This window comes from Apteryx mantelli, chromosome 3 (genome assembly GCF_036417845.1).
Source record: "Apteryx mantelli isolate bAptMan1 chromosome 3, bAptMan1.hap1, whole genome shotgun sequence".
Lineage (NCBI taxonomy): Eukaryota > Metazoa > Chordata > Aves > Apterygiformes > Apterygidae > Apteryx > Apteryx mantelli.
Genome location: NC_089980.1, coordinates 69453775 through 69476196, shown reverse-complemented (window position 1 = coordinate 69476196; position 22422 = coordinate 69453775).

The following is a 22422-nucleotide window of genomic DNA, read 5'->3' as shown; positions in this document are numbered from 1 at the left end:
TTGCAGCTGGATCAAAAACTGGGGAGTCTGAGAAAAGTCTTCTTTGGAGAAGATTTGCCTAGACTGGCTAGATTTTATAGAAACATATGAAAGACCTGAAATTGCAGGTGAATCCTGAGGTGTTTTAGAATTAATCAAGGTTTTACCTTTGTTATTTTGGTTTTAGAGGGAATGCCAGCTGCAAGATACACAAACTTTGAAAAGGAATATTGGCATGAGGAATGACATTAATCATGCTAAACTTCTGTATCACCACCATTGCTAAATTTTTAGTATAACCACAGTTACTGGCTCTTCTGTAACACTTAGAGAATGCAGCAAAGACAAGGGTATCACAGAATTAGACCCTCACTCTGTCCTCATACAACAAGCTCCTTCCCAGACCCTATTAAAACTGCTCTAAATAAAACAAGGCCTATGTCAAAATCTTAAATGGAATATGCAAAAAAATAAAAAAGAAAAAGAAAAAAAGTAGTGACCCAAGTAAGAGTTTCATGAGGAGAATGTGAAGCACAAAAAAAAAGAAAAAGAAAGAAATCAGGCCAGGCAAATGATTGCACAGATTGCAATTTAGATAGAATAAATGCACTAAGGCCAGCAAGAAATCCATTTAAATATTCAAGCTGAGAAAGAAGCAAGGTGTGCACCAGAGTTTTAGTCGCCTCAGTCATTAATTGAGCACAGATTTTAAAGACATTCAATAAATGGAATTGACAGGTCTTCACAACACAGTTAATATGGGAATGAAATGACAAATCAGAGTAAAAGGTTACACCCAATTGCTGTGCTGCAGCAGAAGGAATTTTATGTGGTGATCTTACTTCAGGAAAAAGAAAGAAAAATAAATAAATGGGAAGGAGGCAAGCTAAGTGACAGAGTCTGTATAGAACTTCTGTCTTACCATGTTATTAGGAATGAAAGATTAGCAAGCATCCATTGGGAGATGTCACTCAAGCAATGTGAGATATGAAAAAGGATTTTCAAAAAAACTGAGGGAAAGAAAGGCTGCACGAGCTGGCTGGAGGATTTAATGTAAAAAGTAGCAGATCCACTACGAACCGTAAGAGATCCCCAGCTCCTAGAGGAAACGGCTGGCCCCGTGCCTAGCTGACATGTTATGGGACAAGCAAACCCTGAAACCTTTCTGTCTGGGAGGGAAGCACTTGATACTACCCAGGCAAAGACTGCAGTGAATCAGCTCTGCGGTTCACAGCTTTTATATCCTTCTTAAGCTAGAAATTGCAAATAGTGGCTTGCTTGCTGCTCTCTGGCCCTCACCCCTTCCCCAAATATCAGATGTTGAGAAGCCTGGAAAAGCCCTTCAGGCTTCTCCAGGTCCCTTCTTGTGGAGGACCAATGCTGTGATGAACTGCGGCACGTCAGAATGAAGGTGACAGCGCGAGGAATTTGTTGCTACAAGCGCAAGGTTTCTTGGCTGAAGCCTACCAGTGACGGAACAGAAATCTTGCAAGAAGGTTTGGCTTTGTATTCTTGAGAGGGTGTAGACAGCCAGCGTGTCTTGGATATTAGGCTCTCTAGAGTGGCAGATTTGGGAATTCCTCAATAAGAATAACAGTCTTTGCTGACACTTTTGTTTTTATTGCATTGAGGAAAATGGGCCCTGGGTGAAATTTTTCCTCCCTTTTTGGGGAGAGTAAGTAAACAAGATTATTTTAAGATTACTCCAAAAGCACAATTGACTTAAGCTGCAGATTTCTTATGCTAATAGGAACAACTCTGCAAGGCCTTGAAACTTTGGCTAATCATTCAGCCAAAATTACTCCTCTATTTTAATAATAAAGACATCTATTGATGATTTTGTTCTGGATTCACTAATCCAATCACAAATGCCTTTTCTCTGTAGTTTCTTTGTACTCATATTTCTTGCTCTTTTATTTTTTTATGAAAATAATTGGAAAAAACCTCAATAAATAGATTACAGGAACAGAGAGAATTTCCCTTACCATGTAAGTTCTTCCCTGTTCTGCATTTTCATGATCATCGTTTAATAGCAATATAAAATCAGGGCAACTAGGGAAAAATGTACAGCTTCATGTTGTGTGCTATTGCCCTGATTTACCTATACAGTGAGTGCACAAACTGACCCACAAAGTTGATTTCGCTTGAAAATCCAGATTGGATACTGGTGCAGATGTTACATCAGGACCTTTTGTGAACAGAAATGCATGTCTTTAGAACTGTTCCAAGCTCTTTTTCTCCCTAATGGAAAGATGAACTGAGGTCAGCTGTTTTATTTTTTTTCTAGCAACTTTATAGACAGGATTATTTGTAATCCAGTTTTCTGGAAAGGACTAATTTGTGCTCAGCAATTTAGAAGTTCCCAGGTCTTTTCCCTTCCCAAACCACTGTGCTGCTTTGCTGCACACAGCACTCTGCTCTCACCTCACCCGGTGGTGTGGGCACTGCCAGCTCCTGTCAGGACCTTTTGGCTCCCCCTTGCTGTAGGCTTTCTCTTGACCCTTCCAGCTCAGTGCAGGGGAAGACCTCATTTGAAAAGACAAAGACATAATCAGAAAAATGCATAGGTGCAAATCTTAGCGCTCTGATATAAAGGACATGTGCTAAACAGTTGAGAGCAATAGTAATAGTATAGATATAGGAGTGGGTCATTTGTGCTATGACTGCACTTAGCTTTTCCTCTCTTCCTGTCTCTCTTTCAAACTATCATTTGTACATCCCAAATGTCCCCACTGCACACGAGGAGTGTCCCTGTGTTCCAGTGAGCTCCACTGTAAATTCTGGGCTCCAGGTTCAAAATATGGCTTTTGAGCGCAAATCTGTTTGTCCTTAGGCTGTATTTGGCCACAAGCTTTGGGGGAGCTCTCTGGCATAGCAGGAAGGGCTGGAGGAACAAATCGACAGGACTTGGGGCTGTCATTCCTCCTGACTGGGGGGCACATGCTCTCCTGCCTGTCAGCTGGGTGGCTGGGAGATGACCATGGATGTGCTGGCCAACCCAAGTCTCTACCACGCTCTCCAGTATGCCTTGCAGCATCACTGCGGTTAATGCAACAAATCAACTGAGGTCCTTCACAGGAGAGATCAACATGCTGTGCCACAGTGCAGCATGGGGTCTGCAGCCCTTGAAGTCTTGCTGCCCATTTGCTAGCAGTATTGACATGCAGAGTGTGAGATATAGAGTGTGCCGCAGTTTAGTCTGATCTCCGGCGCACACTGTTCAAGGCTGCACAGATATTGCCCACAGACCAGGATGGGGAAGCTACAAGCAAGAAATCTGGGTATTGTAATTGAAATCCTCTTTCGCTTTCCTATGTTCCATGGATCTGTAGAGTTACCGTACCCTAGGGCTGGAAGACACATCCAGAGATCTAGTCCTTTCCAGATAAGGGGTTAACCAGCTGTGCTGTGGCTGTAGAAAAATGAAGATTGCCACACTTCTTTCACATCAAACACAATGGAATGTGCAAATACAAGGAACTGTGTGGCTGTCTTTTTCCCTTTGCTTAATTCTATTTCTTTCACCCCACTGGAACCCTTTTTCAAGGAGCTTCTATTTTGCAAGGATTTTGTCTCTTACTCTGTATTTCTCAACTGGGGGAATTTCTGCTATATTCATGTGATAAGATTATGTATATAAACTATAACAAGTACTATTCATTTCACAGATTGTGACTGCAGTGTCTACACAATAAATAGTGTTGGGGTGGGAGAAATAATTCAGTGGGGAGGCTCAAGAACTAATCTGTCATATTTACAGGGAATAGCTTAGTAAAGAGATTCTGGAAGGGTAAATTTAACAGTTGGGTGTGCAGATGGTATAGAGTGGTTGTGGCAGAATGAGGTAGGACACAAGACAAAGAGGAGATTAGCTTTTCTCTTTTTTAGCAAAGTGGGTTTTGTGGTGGGTCATTTCACCTAGGCAATATTGTGGTTGTACCAGTTTCTACTGAGTTGCCAAACAACTTGCTGGATTCTAACAGTCTTCCCCTTTCTCATGCCTGTAGGGGAAGGTGAGCCCTGTTTTACGAAAAGGTAATTTTTACTTTCTGCAAAAGCCACCCCAATTCCTCCAGTATTTTTTTAAGTTGAATACAGCTAATGAAAAAAAAAAAAAGTGTAGCAGAGACTTTCCCCCTTTCTCTGCTATGGGTCCAGGTGGATGTGTGAGTGGCCATTCATTTGTGAGCAAGGGAGACAGCAAGGTAAGCTGGGGGACCATGGGAATCATGCTCTGCCCTACCACATCCCTGTGGCTCCCAGGCTGCTAATTCCAGGCAACAGTAAGGTGGACTGAGGGATAGGCTTTGCTTCTGAGGCAACATGTGCAGAGTTTGATGACATGCTCCTTACTTTTTGCCTATAACTGATACCAATAATAAAAAGGAAAAGACAACTAGTAATAACTTGTTTTCTCTCTTCCTCTTTTTTATGGTACGTGCATGTGTGTGCCAGTTGTATCAATTAAACACTAACCAATTCAAGTACATTTACAGTCTGCATTTGAAATGCCAGCCCCATACTGTACTTACCAATTAAGCATGAGCAGATTAATAGGATACATTGTTCTCTTGGGGCAACTCCACCATGTTGTCATTAGGTAGGTACGCCCCAATGAATTCAAGTCTTCTTTCTGTGAAAGGAAAAGAAATTGCATGCTCAAAAGTAGGGCAATTTCTACCCAGCAGAATCAGCTGAGATGAAAAAAGAAAAGAGTCTCCTCCCTCCCACTTTTTTATTTCAGTTGTTGTTTAATTGTTTCTTCGACCCAGTGGTTTAGTGATTTCACATCTATTTAATTAACAGAGAAATGGATAGGGCACACTGAAAAACAAGAAAGGAAGATCAGATAGACAAATGGTCTCTGTAAGTTCAGAGTTCTTAAAACAGATGTTCACCTCCGCTGGCTGTAGTATATCATTATCTCCAGGAACCCTGAAGAGAAAGCAAAATCCTTCATCACATGTAGGAAAAACAGAGCAAGCTTACAAGGCTAAAAAGGCACATCAGCCCATCCTAGCAGATCCCCTCTCGCTGCTGTTCTGTTACTCGGAGTCCAGAAAGTATGTGTGTCTCGGGGAGAGAGGGACAACGATAAATACTGCGGATGTCTATGAGATGGAAGTCTATGAAGATGTGATGAGGAAGTCATGAGAAAAGTAGAAGCAACCAAATATGTTGGAGGCTGGGACAATTCTTTTCTTTCTTACTTGGTGCAAAAGCAAGGTGGCAACTGTCTTTTGGACCTCTTACTCCCTCTTTTTGTGGAGTCAACTCATTCTTGGAGTGGGGCTCTTTTCTGCCTGTTTCCTGCTTGGCTATACCTGCTTGAGCATCCTGACTCAGGGTAGCTGGGTAGCATGTACAGTGGGAAAGCATATTGCCGGCTGCTTTCTTTTCGCTCCTCTTACTACCCATTGCAGACATAAAAAGACAAAGTTATAAGCCAGTGCTAAACAGTCATCATCCCTCCTTTATGGAATAAGTAATAGTTATGGGAGCTCCTCCTGTCCTGTCCTCCTGTCCTGGATATGCAAAAACATAGAAAGGTATGGTATTTACCTGTGTCAGTCAAATCTGTGCATGCACAAACCTGTCTGCACAGACTGCTCACACTACCCACCTCACTGGTGCTTGTATCTGATTTCCCCACTGATGGGGCACAAAATGCTACATGCTGCTGGGTGAGTAGCTGTGATAGCAACCATGAAGGAGCCCCTTGGAAAATATGGCCTGAACAGTTTGATTACCAGTACCCCAGATTTAGTCTGTTTTGTGATTATGCTTTATTGCTCTTACTGCCTCTGCTAACTTTTAATCACAGTTGAGTATTTCCAGTCTGGCTGCCATTTCTGTTTTCAAGTGTATTAAAGGAATATTCAGATTCACAGATAACACAAGTGTGATGATTTACTATGCAGGAAGCACTAGAGGCACCCTCTGCTTCCCCTCTGACTCCCACCCTCCCCCCTTGTATCTGAGCCCTTGTAGAGGAAAAGAGATGTTGAAATCAATATAAGAATAAATTGCCACATGGTCCTTATTGTGGAGGCAAGGTTTCTACAGAAAATCCTTGTAATCAGAAAAGAGGGAAGATGAGACTAAACTGATTAAACTGAGAAAGTCAAAAAAGGACAACTTGAAAGATTAGCTTGAGGACGACTGAAAAGCATAATCCTCCATGCATGTTAAGTAGAACAGTCCCTCTCTGTTATCAGCCCCTTCATCTGGTGACCTTCTGTTGCATTAGCACAGAGCTTCTTGATCCAAGGCAAATAGTGAAAATTGAAAAGCCAGAATGCCAGTGATTGCAACAGGTATCAATATTACTGCAGTGATGGTTTGTTATCATTAGGGAGACCCATCAGAGCTCACTGTGGAAGCAAAAGGAACAGAAAATAACAAGGCATTACACTGGTGCCAGGCAATAGAAGGAGAGACCTTGTGTTGCAACGAAAAAAACTTTTTTCATTTGTTTCCACCTCTAAAATTACAGCAGCAGAACAGGGAACGAGAAGGGGAGAAAGCACTCTGTGATCTCTTTTGGGTTCTTGTCTTTGGGAACAACTGGACTTCAGTGGGTTGCACACACAGTGAGTGCATGCTTTGCTCTTTGTGTGGAGTGAGAGAGAATAAAAGGCATCTGCTAATTTTGCTGGTTTGATGATTCTTTTTTTTACTTCACACACCCCACTTTATGGCAAATCCTTTTCTGTGCACTCACAGCAACAGCAGCAAGGCTGGCTCCTCTGAAGCTTGCCCAGTGGCCTTGCAGTGCTGTGTTGCAATGCTGCATGTCAGAGCTCATCACGGTGCAGTTCAAATGCCACATCTTGTCTGCTCTTCTTCAGAGCTGTAAGAAGGTCTCAGAGAAAAAATCAAATCTGTACTGAGTATCTTGTAGCTGAGTACTGTTGAGCCCAAATAAATCCCATTTCACATCTTAACTAACAAAATAGGATTCTTCTTGATTGGGCTCATTTTTAATGCTTCAGAATATGTGTAGCTCTAAATAGACATAAAAAAGCTTTTTGTAGGGTGGTCTTATTGTCTTTTCTTTTAAGCTGACAGAGGCCACAAAAACTAAGAAATACGCTGCAACAGATATTTGTAAGTGAATACTCCTCCATACAGTTGTATTTATTAGGAACAATGCTTCACATTTGTGCATGTTTTGTCCTTTCTCTGTCCACCCAAACGTCCTTCTTAGTTTTCCAGTGATACCCAAAAAGGCAATATATTGAGGACACTTTTTTCTTTGCCAAAAGCCTGAAAGTCTACAGTGGTATTTATTTCTGTTGTAATGCTCCTGATGTAAAAGAAGAAGTACGACTCTGAGTCATTTAGATGCTTTAACTGAATCCTAGATTTGTCACTGAGTTGTTGTTTGATTTCTTTCAACCTACGTTAACTCAGTGCTTCTGTTTCCCCTGCTACCTTTTGTTGCTCTCTCTTAATTAAGCAGCATATTCTGTGAAGGTCAGAATTATTTCTTACTGGGTACTTCACATGCGCTTACAGGAACATGACTCCAGTTGGAAATGGAGAAATAACTGTAGTCAACTCTCAAAATTGGAATGGGGGGGGATATATATATATATACATATATATATATATATATATATACATGTAATTTTAAAAACTCAAAATACCATTTCACATCGAAAGAACAAAAAATTTTACTTTGATAGCATCAGGCTGAAACATTTTGAAAAATCTGGGGAAAGAAAGCCCAGCTACTCATGAAATTCAATCCAGTTCTAGGATCCAGCGAATGGGTCTATTTCTGGCAAGGCTTTTTATTATTCATTTGAAAGATCTTACCCACCTGTAGAAGTAATGTCAGTAAGGGGAACTGGTTGGTACGGTAATTGCTTACCTTTTCTTCCTTTACCAGAGAAGAAAGGATTCCTCAATGCTTTTGCTCATAGAAAACTTGTGGCCTTCTGTCAATAGGTTGGGTCAAACCTAATTTAGGTAGAAAGAAGCAGCACAGTTGCCTTGGGAGAGCTCCTACTTCTACCAGGCCTGAATTTGTCCTCAGTTGCTTAAGTTTCAATGAAAAGAAGTTTTCAGTTCAGGAGGTAAAGGGATTCATTAGATCTTATTCTCACAAATGTCTACCTGATTGAGAAAGAGTCCCCTCAGGGGTAATGCTCATAAGCAGGGAGAGGCTGAGGGGGCTGAAAAATGACCCATTTTGAAGTTTGTCTAATTAGCTTCAAATATATAAGTTGGGTGTTTTGCTAGATGGATTATAGTAATTATCTTAGTGCACCTATTCATGCTAGGAATGTCAGGAAAAAGAGAGAGCTGAGAGGCTCGGAAAAAAAAATCACAGAAGCTCAGCCTGTTGACTGCTCTGTCACACTCATTATTGTGCTGCAGAGGAAAAAGAGAAGGCTGGAAAAAGGACAAGGTTAGAGGAGTGCTCCAAAGACAAAATATTGATGGCTGACCTATAAATAAACTGAGATGGATCCACCTTGGCCCAAACTTGCTACATGAAAGTACTACAGAAAAATCATCCCATGTGCATGCAGTCATTGCATAAGGCGGCATCCTTCTTCATACGCCAACAATTAGATCTGGGGCATTACTGCTATATTAGGATTTGCCTCCTTCATTTAACCATGTTTAAAATGAGTGAAATAATTTTTATTTAGCTTTGAAGTAGTTCCTTTGAAAGAGAATGGATTAATATTGTATTGTTTTTCTGATCTGTTGATAAATTAGGTCCCACACATATCCTGAGATCAGGTATAAACTAAAAGATAGCAGACAGCTATGAAATAGCTTATCCCAAGAAGGATTTCCAGTTAAAAAAAAAAAAAAGAAGAAGAAGAAGTGGGGACAGCTTCTTTATTCCTAGGCTTGTTTTTATAAGGTTTCTTAATTTACCAGATAAGGGGGTGTTATCCAGGCATGCATCTGTTGTGAAATATATCAAAAGGTCAGAAAAGAGAGAAAACAGCATTGCCAAGTAAACCTGAGAGCAATCAATGATCCCTCCAATCACTTCTTTTTAAATACTGAGTGCTCCAGTTGCGCAATTTGTTACACCCACAGAAATCATATTGTAGCATTAGGGCGCGTGGTCACACTCTCTCAGTGTCCGTGCATTACACAAACCCAGTGGCAATTGGAATTATTTGTCCATCTTGTTGAGTGTCTTCTTTGCTCCTAACTCACACTGTCTCCATGTCCCCATTATGTAGGATTAGCTGAGTTTCCAGCTAATGGCATTTCTAAGTGTATCAAGTGTGCAACGTTAATTTCCCCAGCATCTCATTGACTTTTTAGTCAATATTGCTGTGATCCTTTCAGAGCAACTCTCCTGTTCGAAGTATTGTAAATGAGTTTAATCACTGGAATGACCTGGTTTCCAGCAGTGTTGTGCACCACTGGTAACAGTGCAGTCACCAGGTGATGCGCACCCCCTCTGCCCATTGATCCACTGGGGTTTTGAGTCATGCCCGCTGATTTTTACCCCAGGATTAATCCTGAGGGTGTTCAAAATTGGCAAAGTTTTTCCAATAACTAATTTTTCAGTTATAAAATGCTGTTTCATAAAAATCTAAATTTTCCATGGAGAAAACATCAATTATAAACAAATTTTTCATTTAAAGAAATTCTTTGAAGGAAGCATGTAAGGTTCAAGCATCAGATTTTAACTGTATGGTAACAAAGCACTTAACTGATTTGTGAAATTTATCTAATTTCATTCAATATATCATTTATAATAGAGCAAGCCAGCTTTGTCACTTCATCTTTCTTTCATGTTTCCATAATGTGGAATTGTAAGGATCAAAATTGGAACACAATATTTTGATTTTAATAAAATGGAATGGTTGTGATTTACCTGAAATTATAATTCTTATTTTTCTTTTAATTTTCTGTCAGAAAAAACCTTTTTTTCCATTTGAATTTGGAATGAAAATGGACCCTAGAATATCAGAAATAGGTCACGGTTAGTATGGATAGGTCAAAACCCTCCAAGTTCTGACCAGTTTAATTTGACTGCTTGTGCTAAAGTGAAATTGCAGGTATATGAGCTTTCTCCCTGTGTTGACATTTTTTCTGTTACTTAAAAGACAAACATTTGTCCTTGAGTCACAACAGAGGGCAATCAAACTGACTGGAGACCAGTTTTTATTTTTGGCATAGCACTCAAGAAGGTAGATGGGAGATGTAGTCTGACATTTGTTGCATGAGGCGGCTGGTGAACTTTCAACTTCAGAACCACATTTTTTTCTCATACGTGTTCCTTTGCTGTCAGTTCCTGTAGGCAACCCTGAAAAGTGGTTGCTGGCACCCTCTGCCTGGAGAAGGCAGGCTTATCCTGGCTACCACAGAGGGGCATTTGTTCTTAAGGAGTAGAATGGTATAAATATTTTAGTGTACAAACTGATGAAGTCAGAAAGAGAGACCTCAAAAGACAGACAAGAAAGTCATCAGGAATTCAGTGTCTGAAAGGGGAAAAAGAAATCAAGATCCTGCAATTATATGTGTATTTTAAGCCTGGGAGAAACTTTTGGGAGGTGACATGAAAGAGAGTTTGCAAAGAGGCCTAACTCTGCTGCTCGCAATACCATTGTGTCCTACGGGATACCTTACTGTTATACATCTGGATGGATTTTGGCACTCTCCTGGTTAAATTCTCTCTTGCTTCTTCAAAGGATCTGGTTCAAGATGTGATTTCGATTTGGGGAATGAATGAGACTTGTCGCTCTGAGTGAGCTTTTGCACTGTCTACTTGGTGTCATCTATTTAAGACACTGCAGAAAACCTTTCAGCAACTGCCTGTTTTGAAAATGAATCTGGGTATTTTGAGAGCCTTGCCTGGTTTCTGTATAGTTGGTGCACTAGGACTATGGTCCAGAAATAAGCTCTTTGACTAAACACTAATAAATATAGACTGTAGCAAAAAAATGGATTAAAAAAAATGGGAAATACTGAGGAAGCAGAATCAAGCCAAGGATAAGATGCAGAGATCCTGCTCTAAGGAAGCCAGTAAGGCCAGTGAGGTCCTTTTTCCACAAAAACTATGTACTTTTGTGGACATGTGGGCACATACAGGGTATATTTGGCATGTTCCGATGTTCCTCTTGACGTATAGACAGATCACAGAGGTCAGGATACCTCTTCTTCACATGTACTATTTCTTACAATTTGTTAGCACTGTGTGCCCTCTGAGAATTGACTTTTGTAATCATGCAAGCTGAATTCATATAGTTTTTTGCTTGACTTGCTGGAGCTGAGACTGGAAAAGACTTGCCTCGATCATCATTCCAGCTTCCTGCTAGCGCTGCCATTCATAGCCCGTCATAAATTGATCAAGACTCTCTTTTAAGTCTTGTTCCTGCTAATCTGGCAGGAGACTTGCTTGAGAACTGTTCTCCTGTAATGCTCAGAAACCTCCTCGATTACTGCATACATCTGTTCATGTCTAAATTATTTGTCCTTTTGCTGGCACTTCCCTTCAGGTTAAACAGTTCTATGTTTCTTCACTTTCCATCCATTTTCAGATAGAGTATCTATTTGCTCCCAGCCTTCAGAACAGAGACAGACTTGAATCTCAGTTTTTCACATCAGGTGAATGCCAGAAGGACAGTACTCTTAGTGATTCTTAGCATCATCTTAGAGGATATCTTAATCTTAGCTGTTGAAACTGTTCCACCTTATATAAAATGTTAAATATTCAAGCATGCCAAGAAACTAACTTTATAGTGCAGTGGCTAATGCAGTCATATGAGACATAGGAAAACCAGACTTAAGCCCCACTGTTCTGCTGAACATTTAATCGCCAATGAGGTGGAAGAAAATGTCTTCTAAATAGCAGAACACTGGTGACTAGTTGGGCACTGTGGAAGAACATCATGGGAGGATCTGAGCATCCCAGGACTTCTCCATTTGAGTCCAGGGCCACTGTTGTGGGAAGCCATATGTGTCCTGCCTTCTTCAGAAAATTTCTCTCTACCCTTTTGCAGTTCTCATTTATTTCCTTGGAGCCCTCAGTATGGAGGGGATGGTGATATGAAGGCACTTGAACTTATTCACCACAGGAAAAGAAGATGCTTATGTAGAAACAAACTTGTTTGTTTGGATTCAGAGACAACTCTTTTGGTTTTATGTAGTAAGAAGACTTTTCACATTCTGTCCTGTCTGTTGAGCTGGTTCAATAGGTTCAATTTGAATGTTGCTACCAAGCTGCTTTGCCACTCTCAGTGTGGAATTTCCAAGCAATCAGCAAGAAGGTATGAGCAGGTTATTGCAGTGTCTTTCCACAAAATTTTGTCTTTCCTGCCTTTTTTCTTCTTTAAAAAAATCCAACCCTGTCAACAGCTTTTGCTCACTTTTTCACATGTGCTGTATTTTTAACTCCTGATATATGTCTGGCAGACGAAACCTTATAGGCAAAGGCCAGTGAAAAAGCTTTAAAAACCTATACTGTATGACAAAACTGACCCTCTTTCATTTGATTTGGCCAAGCATTACATTTTCCTGAGTTTTTCACTTCTTGACACTTTTTCAAAGTCAAATGGGTCAGCCTTTCACAGTCTGCCAGGTGGTCAAGACGATCTGCAGGAGCTGTTCTTTCACGTCAACCCAAAACACTGAAAAGGAAATCTGAATGTGATATTTGGAACCAATTATTATTCCATTTTGGATCATATTGATATCAGCTGTATCACATTATCAAAAGCCCATGTAGCAAATGGAAAGAGCATAGGCTCAGTTCAATGCCATCAAAAACCTCCCTTGAGCCCACCTATAATGCCAGTTCTCTCTCCTCCTTCAAACCCCTCCTCTGCCGTGGTGTCTGTGAGGCAATTATGGAAGGCTAGCCTAGGTCAGATAGTTGCTGACATTGTACTGACAGTGTTAAAAAAATGCAAATCTAGGTGGGTGTCTGGGTGTCTGCCTTAAATGGGGCAGAGAGACCACGAGAGAGATGTTGCTGGGGGCAGATGCCTTGTCTTGAAAAGTTTCATCCCTTGTGGCACACTCTGCAGCTTGGTCCCTAGTGAGGACTAGCCTGTGGGGGAAGGCTGCCTCCTTCTCTGCTTCAGCCTTTGTTGTCCTCCCAGAAGAAGCAGGTAGCACAGAAAAAGCAGGGGCGGTGGTGAGAGAGACCAGCCTTACAAAGGGGGCTCTGTCCTTCGCCTGGCTCTGCACCCTGCAGCCCTCGCAGCCAGCCCCACTTGTGTGCAGGTGGAATGGGGATCCTCTCCTCTCCAGCCATCCTCACCTTCCCTGGCTGGCTCCGGGGTTGGCAGCGCAGTGTTATCCAGCGCGGGCAGCCGCTGCAGGCAGCCAAATGCAGCTCAGCCCTCCTACCTCCTTCTCCTGTGCCAGAAGCCACGATGGCTGGGCTGGCTGCTGCTGTCCCTGAGGACACAGGGCTGGTGGCAGCTGGCTGCAACCAGGACCCTGGACACCCAGGAGCCACAGGACCTCCTCTCACACCCCTGTAGCAGGAATAGTTAGCCTGGCTTTTCCAGGCTTTTTCCCTAAGTCCCAGCTCTGCCACTTCTGCTGTACTTCTGTTACATTGGGGCAGGCTGGTTTTGGTCTCTTTGGTTTTGCCTATGCTTTGGAGAAGTTTTGTGTTTGTCCTCTGTTTTGCAGAGCCTGCAGATGGATGTGCCACTGGCAGTAAGAGCTTTGCCAGACCCTTCATAATATGGTACTGCAGCAGCAGGACTGATGCTGTGGGAGCTGGTATTGTTGTCAGTCACTCTGTTTCTTGCACTCTGTGTAACTTGGTTTGAAATGAGCTCAGTAAAACTGAAGAATGACCTAACAGCTAACTGCAATTTGGCTGAATATTAGCCAGCGCCTGTGGGTCTGTAGACGCTTGTCGTGGTTAAACTACCTTCTTAATGAACCTGCTTTGCTGAGTGTATTGAATCCATGTTTTTGATGTCAGCTTCTTGTAGGATATGAGTAAAGTGCACAAGATGGAGTTATTGTTCTTTGAAATCAATAATCTATAATACATGGAAAATATTAAATGATGAACTATTGACTTCTAGATCAATGATATGTCTAACAAAGGTGAGGCATATGAAATACATACTTCTGTAATTGATGAGAATAGTTCCAAAATTACATGCAGATAACAACATTGACTGAATCAAGTAAATTATACCTACTGAAAGTTATTGTCCACACTGATTAGGAGTTGAGGATTAATGATCCTTCTCTGCTAACCCCTTCCCCCCCCCCAAATACTAAACTGTGGGAGCCTTGGACAGAATGCAAACAGCAATTACTGATCTTAGTGCTGGCAGGCTTTCCTCCCTCTCTGTTTGCTGGCCTCAATGATGGGCTTCAGGCTGGAGACAGATTTTGCCTGGTCCTTCTAGAAGTCCAAGGCATGAGCGGTCTTCTGCATTTTTGAGGGAAAACATGTTTTTGACCACTCTGCAGATCTCTTCACAATTGTGTGTCATGCACACCCACAGTTTGCAGCTATGAAGGCAGCATGAAGGACCTGCCTGGCCTGGCAGAACTGGCACTGATTCACTATCCCTGTTAACACATCTTAATAAAATTACCCAGCCGATCTCAATAAAAATTAGAGGCCTCAGTAAATTTTTCTTGCAGACCTCAGTAAAATTTAAGTAAATGGCTCTAGGGTGGATCTTCAGCTGATATCATATGAAATAGTTCACTGGAGGCTTATAGATTTATGAAGATAAAAATGTGTTCCAGTGCTATAAAAACACATTCTTCACACCAAAAGTTGGCACTGTAATTTTTATCCCCTTACTCTACAAGTCAGTCCTGTAGCTGTTACACTGGATAAAACTGTAACCTAATATGAAATGTTGGCAAACAATACACAGATCAAGAATTATTTCCAGGCATTTAAAAATGAGTAAGTGCAAGAATAATGGTGTTGCTGTTGCTGTTGTTGTTACTAAAGTGTGCAACTGTGACTAGGAGCCCTAATTAGGGACTGGGCCCTGCAGTTTTAGCTGCTGTACAATACCAGATCAAAAAGAGGGTTTGAGCACTCTTTTGGACAGACACCAAGTTTTACATTATCTGTTCATGAGAAATGCGTGAGCATAAATAAAGGCAAGTCATCAAATACAATATTTGCCCAAAGCTACTGTGTATGTCTTGAATGCTGCAAGCTGGATAAGCATGTGCTATTTGCTGTTAGCACAGGTCTGTCTGGATTGAAAGGGGTTCTGTCTAGTACAGATATAGCTGGGGAGAACCTTTTGTTTATACAAGAAGCTTAGTGACACTAATTAAACATTTTCCTTATTTGAAAGCAGACATTTCATGATACCTATATGCCCCCAAATTTAAACAAATAGTTGATTACAAACCTCTTATGCTCTGAAAGACTAAGAGGGGATTCCTATTTTAGCTGTGTTGAAATGACAGAGGTAGGCAATTCAAGTAATGGCCTGTTAGTCGGTTATTAAATATTGCTCTTCAGCAAAATTGCTAATGATGATGGTCTTTCCATGCTACCTTTAAAAGGGTGCACAGTATATTCTGAAGAGAGATTATCTTGGATACAAAAGGCCACTAGCTTGAATTCTGTCCAAATCAACCAATTATCTGTGACAATCAACCAACACTGCTAGGCCACACAGAGATTAGTTGCTATATAAAGTTCCATGCTTTAAATTAAATGGCTAATGGTACAAATGCAAAATTACTGAGAAGATGAGACTTGATTTTTAGTGGAAGGATAAGCTTTTAGTAGAGGTGGTCTGCCTCCTGGGGGTATAAGAACCATTGTTCTGGTAAGTATCTTCACCATGCTTTAAAATCAGTTCATAAAAATTGTCCAAGCATAGCTGATCTAAAATCCTTCAGCAAACATTGTAATGGCCGGATATAACTAGACATTGAGGAGAAACTGTTCTTAACTTTCGAGCTATTCAGTCCAAACAGAGGGAGGCTTATTCTCCATCAGAAAATTATAAAGTTGGTCATCACAGTAACTGGAAAAATCCTTGTTGATTTGGTAGGCTTCTTCATAAGTGCAGACTTTGATACAAGCTCATGCACAAACAGAATGACCATCACTCATTAATATGGTTATAGCACCACGAAGTCTTCCCACAGCATTTTGGAGACTCATAAAGTATCCCAAGAATGAGCATTTTACAGTTGATCCCAGTTTACAGGATAAGAATTAAAGAACATTTTGGTGCATTAATAAAATCTACAGTATTATTTTTCTTCCTCCACCTGATTGCAATGAGACAGTCTAATTTTTTTTAGTACTTTAAGCACATTCATTAAAAATTACCTCAAGAGAAATGGAATGATGGACAGATCTTTACAATGAAAAATAATGTCTTCACCAATACCATCACAAAATCCTATAGAATGTGCTTCTGCTAAACTACTGAGTTTACATTACAGATGAGAATTTCTGGCATAAAGCCTGACTTTTGTATTTTTATTTAAAAATATAAAATGTCCTTATCCACATATCTTGGCAAGTGATATTCAGACATTATTTTAACAACAGATCCTCTCAGCAGAAAAGTTCTCTCAAATTCCAGGCATTGGCACTGCATGTACTTTCAGCACAGAAATGAGAGATTACAAAATCTCTTCACGTTACTGTTTAAATAAAGGCGTTTCCTCAACAATAGCCAAAGAAGGATATATGGATGGATACAGAGTTGCTTTGTGATAAATTTGAACAATATATACCAAGCTGACTATATTGTATTAAATCAAAAGAAGAGTAAGGAAAACTAGTAAGAAGAAGGAACAGTGGATCAAGCTCCTGTGAACAGTTCAGGATTGCTACAAGATAAGAGTAAAACCACTACATCTCAAGAGATTTGCCCAGTAGGTTCTGTGTTTTGGACAAACAGGGTAAAAGCTCAGGAAATGAGGAGGACAAAGGTACTGGACAGCTGCTGAGTTGCTGAGCTCTGGTTTAAGAGACTATTTCTGGTAGCAGAGGGAACAGCATGTGCCAGAGCAGGGAGAACTACTGGATGAGGGCAGTTGTGAGGCTGTGGGTGAATGTGGTGGGACGGCAGATTGCCCTGTGAGGGAGTGTACACAGTAGGGCTGACACCTGAAGATATGTCCAGGACAGGGGTGAAGGAGAGAAGTGCATTTAGCCCTGCACTCGTCAAAAGAATCTACACTACTGCTTAGACATAGAGGTTTTAGCTGTACTTGCTGGAAAGCTTTATCCTCTCTCCCCCCAAACATATTAGAAACAAAGAATGATGCAGAGCTGTAGGCAAAAGGAATAGTTTTGCCCTGTGTAAAACTACAGAAAAGTTGATTTGTGACTGTCATACTAGGAAAAAATTTTTGATTCGTTGCTTCTTTACAAAATTGAAACAAAGTTCAGTGGCCAGGAAGAGAAAGTTTACCAGGAAGAAACAAGTCAAACAGACATGAGTTTGACTTGATCTGAATTCGTCATGGCAATAGTTTCTTTAGCCCATATGAGCTGCTCTGTTTTCTCCTATAAAACAAGCAGTGGAGCAGCTCCTCCACAGACATGTCCTTTCACAGAAGCCTGCTTGCTAGGACCCACCTGCTCTCTGCTCTGCTTCAGAAAGCCCTCACTTGAGTGTTCAGCCTCCACAGAGGACATGTGGTGCTGTTGCTCTTGCTGCTGGCTAGACTGAGAGAGAGGAAAGAAACAAGCAGCAAGAAGGCTCTGTCCTGGCTGGGAAGATGAGCAGAAGGGAAGAGGAAGAGGAAGGCTAGGAGTGAGCATAAGCACAAGCCATGGTCCAGCTCTTCCTTCTCTGCAAACAGCTGGCACAGTGGCCCATAATGGCTTTGCCACCAACCTCTTCCTTGTGTCAGTTTTGCCAGGGTGAGGAAAGATGGGTTTAAATCACTGGACCAAGTCCTGATTGAATGTAAATGGGAGTAATTCCGTGGAGTTTACTGGAGCTGATGGGTTACCACAGTTTACTCCAGCTAAGGATCTGGCCCTCAGTTTTCAAGATTCTTTCAAGTATCAGATATAAACAACCTGCCACCATGAATACACTTTGTTTCAGAGTGGATTTTTCACTGCTTCAACGTACCTATTAATTGCAGTAATGTTTTGCTGCACTCCTTTGGATTAAAATGCTATTTCTAAGTGTCAGTTAATGGGTTTTAGTGAAAGCAATTTATTAAACATTATGTACTCAGTTTAAATCTAGCAGGGTAACTAAACATTAAAGTAACAGGGGGGAAAATCTATATTGCTCTAATTTGTATTGTATGTTCTTTTCACCAAGTATAATTGCTATTGACTGCCTAAAGCAGCATTCTCCAAATCCTGAATAACCAGAAAAAAGAAAAATTGCAATTATATGTAAAAAGCAGTGTCTTGGCCTACTAGCATAAACACGCAACGAAGAGGCAAAAATTATGGAAGCTGCTGTCCTACACTTCCTGTATTCATCATCTTCTCTCTCTCTCTAAAACGAGGACATTAATGAGTATCCAGCTCTGGGCAGCGTGAGGATGTGGTGAGCATAACGGATGCATACGTATTTTGTTCGTAATACAAACCACATTAAGAGGGCTAGAACCAGACTGAAACAGGGTCTGTAACATGGTGTCCCATCCCAAGTGGCACTTTTTCTCAGAACTAGAGGACAAGCCCTGTTTGCTTTTCTTCAGCTATGGGTCTCCCTTTTCTATGCACAGCAGGTAGATAGCCATAGCCTTAAGGAAGTACTGTTCGCATCGCTCCTCATGAACAAGGGAGAAGCTGATATCCAAGGTAATAGTATCATTATTGTTATTAATAATTATATGCTTCCAAGAAAAAAAATAAAGAAAAAGTCCTTCCTTCCTTCAAATCCACAGGATTTTACCTCTACTGTTTGGAAAAAACTCTCAAGAGTTATTGTCACTAGTAGGAATGTCATTATTCTCCATAATATTTCACATGCTATTTGACATCCATCAAGAAGTTGACTTGTGAAAGGAAAATCTATCATCAAGAGGGTTCTCTTGATGCTTTGCCCATCCTATTGAGTTAACCAAAACTTCATTACGGCACTATGCCTATCCATCATGCCTCTGCATAAGTAATGATCCTGCTGCTTGAGAAAACTCATCAGCTGTCTGTAAAGAAGGACGCCACAGCTAGAGGCCCTCATCCTCACGGGTTTTCTGCAACATTTTTATGAAATCTTACTTACAAGTATCATGCACTCACTTTCCTATCTTCAGCAACTTTAGCATAGATTTTAACATTTAGTTGTGGTCTATCTCTTACAGACTGCTTTCTAAACATCAAAAACTGCTATTAATTTTAATTTTCCGTAGCCAAAATATATCTAAAGAAAAACTATCATTCTTCATATGTTTAACTACTCTCTTTGAAGGGGGATATTCACATGCTAAGTGGTGAAGCTTATGTGCTATGCAATGCATTCCTTTTGTGATATATGTTTTGCACCCTGCCTGCTCCCTGCTGCACTCTGTCTGCAGGTCAGTTCCCCTCTGAAGGGTGCAGATTTATGGAGAAGAAAAAGAGAACTTCATCTTCCTCGCCCTTAATCCTTGACTCACACATCCCTTTCTTGGCACTAAAACCACACATTTTCCCAGAATAATGCTGCAGATTATTTCTGAGTCCCTGTCAGGCACCGAGAGATAGGGAGAATTTAGGGGACTCACAGCACTTGGGTCTTGTCCCTATCACTAGCAGCCTTTCTTTGTCCACACCCATGTGATGGGATGTAGGGGTATGTCTCTCTTTTCCAGCTGCCATCCAGGAGACTGCTCCAACTCTCTGGGGCTACTTCTAATTTGTATTACTTCTCAGTAACCAGAAAAAGCCCCCAAAAGTCAACCTAAAAGTCAATCTAAGTCTCTTAAGATTCAACTTAACTTTTAAAGTGTTTCTTTTTTGTAGCCTAAGTATGGAATCCATTTGCCAAAAATTACAGTGGCCTGAGACTCAAAATATATTGATTTTGGAAAAGACAGTGCACATCTCCCAGGTTGATGTCAAAGTTTTTTCACATGTTGTGTGGAAACCAATTGAGCTAGACAAACTGTAAAATTTCAGGCCTATCTCTTACCTTCACTGCTAGTGTCTGAACAGCTTCCCAGGGAGGGTTTTACAGCTGACTTTTGCAGTGCACTGGATGAGAAATGTTCAGCCAGCTTATGCCAGCAGAAGGACAGCAACAGACATCTGCAGGGTAATGTCTCATATTGGCACAGATGTTTCTGCATGAATTTCTCATCTTCTAAGGTAGAAATAGAAATTTAGAAAGGGTTGTAGAGATTTAAATTGTGTTGTGGCACAGGAGATGGTAGACCTAAAAGTATAGCAACTGCTTGGGGCAGGGCCATGACTGTTTTGTTTAGTATTGTGTCAAGCTTGGCATTCTATAAGTAAATAAAAATAACAATGATGCTATGGCGCATTAGTGTCTGAGTAGGGAGCCTTTGGCTGGCTGCGTTATGGATGTCAGCGCAGAGGCTATAGAAACTCCTCTTAAGCAACTGTGGCCAACAAGGATTGTTCAGCTAGCTCTGTGACAGGGGTGTGCAGGATCGATTCTTCCAGTGCTGTTTACACTTTGCAAGCAGAGAAAGCAAACCCAAATGGCTTTAGACAGGAGTTTCTGAGCGAATCTGGGACCATCCATGCTTACTGCTTTGTCAATATTGCAAAAAGTGTTCTTCAGTAACCTCAGTCTATATTCAAATAGAATTAATTATAAAGTTTTTAAGTTATAAGCATGCACACATACATGCAAACCAGAAAAAAATAAAAAGGTCATATGCATTTATTGGAAACAGATTCTTTGTTATAAAACTATAGAACATGCAGAGATTCAAATAATAGACAATAATTGAAACATTTGCTATATTTTCTGTAGGTATTTCTAGTGAATTATGAGCATTTTCCATTATTATCTATAAAGTTAAATTCAGCTGCTTTTAACTCTTCTTCTCTGCTGCTCTTCTTCTCTGCAGGACAGCCTCTGCTGAATGTTGGACGATGGGATTAGCAACATCATTTTATTTTCTCTCCACCTTCTGTCAGTTAGCTATGACAATGGAGGAGTTAGTCTGTTATTTGAGGTCCGTTACAGATGAGAACAACTTCAGAAGAGGTTTCTAGATCCTGAGTCTATGTGTCAGAGTCTATTTGGTTAGTTAATTTCAGCAATGCTTTTAGGTTGCTGATTGCCAGAACCTGGGACAATACACAAAGGAGAGAATCACTCAGTCTTTTCTGTTTTTTTTTTTTTATATTCTTCCACTAGGCAGCTGCTACTGGCCCATGCTGGAGAGGATATTAAGTTAAACGAACCTGTGGTCTGACCCCATAGGGCAGTTCTTTCAGTTTTATTTAGAGCCACGTCTCAGCAGTGGAACACTCCATAGCCTGATCCATTACCCAGTTAAAAGAACACGTTGCAACTCACTTAAAAGCAAATGCAATCTTAAATTACCCATACAGCTGCTAAATGTAGCCTCAGTTTAAATTAAAGGACATGCTTTCCCAGAGAAGCAGCTGGCTCTGGTAGCCCAGAATGAGTCTTTTCCTGTGTGGGACCTTCTTTTTTTTAAGGCTGTATCTACTCGTGCCAAAATGATTCCTGCTTCAGAGACTGTGCTAAAGCAGGTGAAAGGGAAAGGTGAAGTATTACACTCTGCTGACTGCTATTTAAACAAATGTCCTCTTTTAGACCTGTGGAGGCTGTTTTTTCTTTTTAAAGACTGAGCAGGATTTTGGCAGCAGGATAATGAGGACTCCGGAAGGAATTCAGCATGATGCTTCTTTTATCATGGTGCCAGGGTTTCATGGGAAAGTCGGGGCTGTGCAAAATGCTCTCATTTGTGGTTCACAACACCTATCATCTGGTTGCATTTGTGGCTCCGGTGAGGGGCTACACAAAGGCTTTGTGCAGTGCTGGTCATGCAAAGCATTCTTAAGACAGAGGTAATTTAAATGGTCACTACAGGCATAAGAAAATACTCAAGTAGGAGGCGAAGAGAGGAGAGGAGAGGAGAGGAGAGGGGAGGGGAGGGGAGGGGAGAGGAGAGGAGAGGAGAGGCGAGGCGAGGCGAGGCGAGGCGAGGAGAGGAGAGGAGAGGAGAGGAGTTACTGCCTGTTATACCTTTTCTGCCCTCTCCCTCTTGAAAGTTAATCACCCATTTTCTGTTTCATCTTTTCTATATGGTAACTTCAGAGCTTCCTTCCTTACTCGTTTCACACTTAACTCCTGGGTGCATTTTGTTTCTGTTGTTCTCAACTGTGCTGGCTAAATAAGGCAGGAAGCCTAATAAATTCAAATAAAATTTCTGATTGGTTTAACGTCAGTTTAACTATCTAGAATAATTTAGTGTTATTGGATACTTTATATGATGAGTCCATGATGTTTAGACTAGAAAATAATAAAATGCACTCAATTGATTAAACTCTTTGTAGGAGTCTAAGAATTAGCA